Source organism: Schistocerca cancellata, chromosome 11 (genome assembly GCF_023864275.1).
Source record: "Schistocerca cancellata isolate TAMUIC-IGC-003103 chromosome 11, iqSchCanc2.1, whole genome shotgun sequence".
In the NCBI taxonomy this organism is placed as follows: Eukaryota; Metazoa; Arthropoda; class Insecta; order Orthoptera; family Acrididae; genus Schistocerca; species Schistocerca cancellata.
The window spans coordinates 82,683,729-82,690,779 of NC_064636.1; positions in this window are offsets into that span (position 1 = coordinate 82,683,729).

Genomic DNA, 7,051 nt, shown 5'->3' on the forward strand with positions numbered 1-7,051 from the left:
CAGGAAAGGACTTGGAAGAGCAGTTGAACGGAATGGAGAGTGTCTTGAAAGGAGGATATAAGATGAACATCAACAAAAGCAAAACGAGGATAATGGAATGTAGTCAAATTAAGTCGGGTGATGCTGAGAGAATTAGATTAGGAAATGAGACACTTAAAGTAGTAAAGGAGTTTTGCTATTTAGGGAGTAAAATAACCGATGATGGTCGAAGTAGAGAGGATATAAAATGTAGACTGGCAATGGCAAGGAAAGCGTTTCTCAAGAAGAGAAATTTGTTAACATCGAATATAGATTTAGGTGTCAGGAAGTCGTTTCTGAAAGTATTTGTATGGAGTGTAGCCATGTATGGAAGTGAGACATGGACGATAACTAGTTTGGACAAGAAGAGAATAGAAGCTTTCGAAATGTGGTGCTACAGAAGAATGCTGAAGATAAGGTGGGTAGATCACGTAACTGATGAGGAGGTATTGAATAGGATTGGGGAGAAGAGAAGTTTGTGGCACAACTTGACTAGAAGAAGGGATCGGTTGGCAGGACATGTTCTGAGGCATCGAGGGATCACAAATTTAGCATTGGAGGGCAGCGTGGAGGGTAAAAATCGTAGAGGGAGACCAAGAGATCAATACACTAAGCAGATTCAGAAGGATGTAGGTTGCAGTAGGTACTGGGAGATGAAGAAGCTTGCACAGGATAGAGTAGCATGGAGAGCTGCATCAAACCAGTCTCAGGACTGAAGACCACAACACAACAACAACAAGTGTATGTTGTGTAAAATAGTGGCCCTATAACATTCGTTTGCGGCCCACTGGAACTTACTCTTACGTCTTAAACCTTCTCTGCATTCACAATGACAGGCTGTGGTCCGCTAGAAACTTCGACCAAATCGCACAGTTGCTCTATATTCCATATGTTTCTACTTCGTTGATTAGGTGGCTGTAGCGAATGCCTTTGGCAACTGAAGGGCGTCGGTATCCACAGCTGTCTGGGTCCCGCGGACTAGTGTCCTGGATGACCGAGTAAGCGAGCACAAAATAAGAGATGGGGCGAGCACACCCTAACTGGATAGGCTGCCCGCACTAGTTCTCGTGACCGAGCATAGAAGCCGTGACCGAATACGTAGCACGTAACTTCAAACACATTACACGTGTCATTATCCGTGTGAGACTGCAGCCAGTACGGGCTTCTCATTTGTGGTGTCTCTCTCTCTCTCTCTCTCTCTCTCTCTCTCTGCAATCATGCAGTGCGAGGAAACCAGTGCAGTAAGAGTAAGATTGAAACCAATGTTTGGTGGTTGTAGACGAAAACAGTGCGTCTACTAGATACGTATCGTGCATAAACTGCTCCACATTATTGTGTTTCCAATCGGGAACCACTCTTTTAAAGAAACACAGTTGCAAGAAACCTCACAAAGATACAGCTCCTTCAGGAATACCGGCAGTAATAAAAAATAGTATTACAGCAAAGTGTGTTGCAATGTGTGCTAAAGATAGGAGACCTTTTAATGCTGTTTGCGGTGAAGGTTTTAGAGAAGTAGGCCAAGAATTAATACATCTAGGTGCGCATTATGGAAAAGTTAACGTGGCAGACGTCATGCCACATCCCTATACTATAAGCAGACATGTCGAAGAAGAAGCTGATGCAATACGAAACAGTATTATGGCTTCTGTTATTGCGGAAGTTATTAATAAAACATGTGCTGCGATAGCTGATACACTCCTGGAAATGGAAAAAAAGATCACATTGACACCGGTGTGTCAGACCCACCATACTTGCTCCGGACACTGCGAGAGGGCTGTACAAGCAATGATCACACGCACGGCACAGCGGACACACCAGGAACCGCGGTGTTGGCCGTCGAATGGCGCTAGCTGCGCAGCATTTGTGCACCGCCGCCGTCAGTGTCAGCCAGTTTGCCGTGGCATACGGAGCTCCATCGCAGTCTTTAACACTGGTAGCATGCCGCGACAGCGTGGACGTGAACCGTATGTGCAGTTGACGGACTTTGAGCGAGGGCGTATAGTGGGCATGCGGGAGGCCGGGTGGACGTACCGCCGAATTGCTCAACACGTGGGGCGTGAGGTCTCCACAGTACATCGATGTTGTCGCCAGTGGTCGGCGGAAGGTGCACGTGCCCGTCGATCTGGGACCGGACCGCAGCGACGCACGGATGCACGCCAAGACCTTAGGATCCTACGCAGTGCCGTAGGGGACCGCACCGCCTCTTCCCAGCAAATTAGGGACACTGTTGCTCCTGGGGTATGGGCGAGGACCATTCGCAACCGTGTCCATGAAGCTGGGCTACGGTCCCGCACACCGTTAGGCCGTCTTCCGCTCACGCCCCAACATCGTGCAGCCCGCCTCCAGTGGTGTCGCGACAGGCGTGAATGGAGGGACGAATGGAGACGTGTCGTCTTCAGCGATGAGAGTCGCTTCTGCCTTGGTGCCAATGATGGTCGTATGCGTGTTTGGCGCCGTGCAGGTGAGCGCCACAATCAGGACTGCATACGACCGAGGCACACAGGGCCAACACCCGGCATCATGGTGTGGGGAGCGATCTCCTACACTGGCCGTACACCACTGGTGATCGTCGAGGGGACACTGAATAGTGCACGGTACATCCAAACCGTCATCGAACCCATCGTTCTACCATTCCTAGACCGGCAAGGGAACTTGCTGTTCCAACAGGACAATGCACGTCCGCATGTATCCCGTGCCACCCAACGTGCTCTAGAAGGTGTAAGTCAACTACCCTGGCCAGCAAGATCTCCGGATCTGTCCCCCATTGAGCATGTTTGGGACTGGATGAAGCGTCGTCTCACGCGGTCTGCACGTCCAGCACGAACGCTGGTCCAACTGAGGCGCCAGGTGGAAATGGCATGGCAAGCCGTTCCACAGGACTACATCCAGCAGCCTGCATTGCTGCGAAAGGTGGATATACACTGTACTAGTGCCGACATTGTGCATGCTCTGTTGCCTGTGTGTATGTGCCTGTGGTTCAGTCAGTGTGATCATGTGATGTATCTGACCCCAGGAATGTGTCAATAAAGTTTCCCCTTGCTGGGACAATGAATTCACGGTGTTCTTATTTCAATTTCCAGGAGTGTATATGGACTGATTCGCATAATCAGGTAGACTATTTGACGCTTACATCTCATTACATTAACACAGATTGGTCTCTTCTGATCAATGTTTTATTTACAACAAAATTCCCGGACGTTAGGAAGACGGGAGTAAATATTATAAACGGAAGTGCTCTATGAATTTAGCTGTGTAACGTACCCGTTCTTGAAAACGTTACTTTTGTATTAAATGAAGAGAGAGAGAGAGAGAGAGAGAGAGAGAGAGAGAGAGAGAGAGGGAGAGACAGAAAGAGAGAGAGAGAGAGAGAGAGAGAGAGAGAGAGAGAGAGAGAGAGGGTGGCGTTGGATTTGTACAGTACAGAGCAGCGAGCCGGGGCGAGGCGAGTTGAGACGTCAGCGGCGACCGGTCATGCTCGGTTATCCGCGTGTCCGGAATCCGGACATCAGACATGGGGCGAGTACGTGACCGAGCCGAGTCGAGTGGGGCCGGACACGAGCGGCTCGGTCCCCCCGTCAACAGGCGAGCCGTGACCGGTCAGACATGGAGCGTTGCAGCACTCAAGCGCGGACGAACAGAGCGCGCTGGCTTTTCAGAGCATTCACACAATGTTGGCGCCGGTGGCGACACCTACAACTTACCGACATGAGAAAAGTTTCCAAACGATTTCTCATACACAAACAGCAGTTGACCGGCGTTGCCTGGTGAAACGTTGTTGTGATGCCTCGTGTAAGGAGCAGAAATGCGTACCATCGCGTTTCCGACTTTAATAAAGGTCGGATTGTAGCCTATCGCGATTCCGATTTATCGTATCACGACATTGCTGCTCGCGTTGGTCGAGATCCAGTGACTGTTAGCAGAATATGGAATCGGTGGGTTCAGGAGGATAATACGGAACGCCGTGATGGATCCCAACGGCCTCGTATCACTAGCAGTCGAGATGACAGGCATTTTATCCGAATGGCTGTAACGGATCGTGCAGCCACGTCTCGATCCCTGAGTCGACAGATGGGGACGTTTGCGAGACAACAACCATCTGCACGAACAGTTCCACGACGTTTGCAGCAGCACGGACTACCAGCTCGGAGACCGTGGCTGCGGTTACCCTTGACGCTGCATCACAGACAGGAGCGCCTGCGATGGTGTACTCGACGACGAACCTGGGTGCACGAATGGCAAAACGTCATTTTTCGGTTGAATCCAGGTTCTGTTCACAGCATCGTGATGGTCGCATCCGTGTTTGGCGACATCGCGGTGAACGCACATTGGAAGCGTGTATTCGTCATCGCCATACTGGCGTATCAACCGGCATGCTGGTATGGGATGCCATTGGTTACACGTCTCGGTCACCTCTTGTTCGCATTGACGGCACTTTGAACAGTAGTCGTTACATTTCAGATGTGTTACGACCTGTGACTCCACCCTTCATTCGATCCCTGCTAAACCCTACATTTCGGCAGGATAATGCACGACCGCATGTTGCAGGTCCTGTACGGGCCTTTCTGGATACAGAAAATGTTCGACTGCTGCCCTGGCCAGCACATTCTCCAGATCTCTCACCAGTTGAAAACGCCTGGTCAATGGTGGCCGTTCAACTGGCTCGTCACAATACGCCAGTCACTACTCTTGATGAACTGTGGTATCGTGTTGCAGCTGCATGGGCAGCTGTACCTGTACACGCCATCCAAGCTCTGTTTGACTCAATGCCCAGGCGTATCGAGGCTGTTATTACGGCCAGAGGTGGTTGCTCTGGGTAGTGATTTCTCAGGATCTGTGCACCCAAATTGCGTGAAAATGTAATCACGAGTCAGTTCTAGTGTAATGTATTTGTCCAATGAATACCTGTTTATCTTCTGTATTTCTTGTTGGTGCAGCAATTTTAATGGCCAGTAGTGTAGGACTTTAGTTCTGTGCGTTTGTTCGACGCCTCCTCCTGAAAACAGGAATGACGTGCGCTTTTCCAAAGTAGCAATACGCAATTATTTGCTTTCGTATTGTAGCAGAACCCTCCACAAATCCCCCCCCCCCCCCCCACCCTCACCTCGTCAAAGAATCGAACTTGCATGTATCAAACAGTTTGAGAGGTCAGGTCAGATTACAAATTAGTTCATCTGTTAAATTATTAATTTTGATAATTAGCAGCCTCAGTTGCATCGTTTACCTACAATTTACCTAGGTTTCAGTCGGGATAACCCAACCTTCTTCAGGATAACAGTAACTACCGTTTGCCCATCGTGGACATCGTCAAGCTAAAGCTACAAATCCATAAATTATCGTCAGACTGTAAAACTTATCTGGAACTGCTTCAGCTCTACTTCGCGATGCGGCAAGCACGAGTGCTGTACTGGAAATGACCGTAGCGTCATGAGGCCCACCTAGGCGTACACAATACCTTCCGCCTGTGTATAAACTGTTTGATAGTTACTTGGTGGGACAAGACGTGAACTCCTGACCTTGAATTTACTAGTAAAAAGTGAAATAGAAGGTATAGCTGAGGAAAAGGGCGTATATGTTAATCTGTGCAGAACGTACTTAGCTAGACTGTCTTAACATTTATGATAATTCATTGGTGATGAAATGAGGAAGACATGTCCTTACAAGGTATGGGCTATCTAGGAAAAGTTTTGTGCTTAAGCACAGGTTAACCTTGCATGGGGGCTTAATAATATGAAATGTGAAAATGCAAATAATTTTAGTAGCTGTCTGTCCAATTACGCAGGTCTCGTAAACGGCTGGCCCTGACTAGTTTTAGTACGCAATCTGACTGCTTAGAATGACAACAAAGAATGTAAGGAAATTTCTGTTAGCACAGTTAATTAATTAAGTCCCCAGCAACTATAAAACCTACGAAACAACAAACACAAGTGTAGCTGTTCTGTATGTGGTAGTATGACTCAACGCACATCTTGGCACGGTTCTTCTTCTACAAGACAAGAATTTTTAAATACCAATTATACTGACATGATAAAAGAAAATTAGAAATACTATAATTGTGCAAGAAAACCAAAATTGCACTCTAATACAAGAACACACGCCAGATGCTTTGTTGACTGAACCTGTAATGACACATTATTCAGGTCACTGAAAGAATAAAAGAAAATACCTCCATATATTGACGAAATGCACTCTGACCATTACAATATCTCCATTAGAACAAAATCTGCTATCTCTCCCATCAAACCACTGCATAAAACATGGAACAACACTCTCCACTACCACATCTCACTCTGACTTCACGACATGCCGTGTCCACCACAACTTCTCGGTAAGAACTGCTTGCCGCTACGTCTCAATAATCACTGCCAGTGGAGGCGGCGGAACAATACTCTCTGGCGCGATTTTTGGCGCTGTGGCTCAGTGTAGCCACCTTTCAACCTATACGCCCTTTTCGTCAGCTATACCTTAGCTACGTAGTTTTAGCTCGACGATGTCTACTATGCTTTAACGGTAGTTACTGTTATTCTGAAGAAGGTTGGGTTATCCCGACTGAAACCTAGGTAAATTCTAGGCAAACGGGACAACTGAGGCCGTTAATTATCAAAATTAAAATTAATATTCACACAGTTGCTGACAGGGCCGCGAAATTTTGAAGACATTTAATCTGTTAAATATTTAATGTTAACCATGTAAGCGCGAAAATGTTTGAAATTATGTTTAAAGTTTGTTCGAAGTCGCCAAATGCTCCCACTATTAAACACTGTAGGAGTATATTTGCGAAATTTGCTCTTCGTTGTAAGAAAAGCTAAATCTTCACGCAACGCAATGTTTATCACGTCATATGGCCGAAACTGTGTGTCGTACAATAAAGTAAATTTACGGATACGTTCAGCGCCGTATTTGGATACCAATTGCCAAATGTGCTGCGCATAGAGTGGATAGCAAAGGAGTAATAAATTAAAACGCCATGCCTGATGCTTAGGCTTTACAGTGTGAATGGCGAAAATGTAAACGTTTTTCCTTTTATCACTTTGTG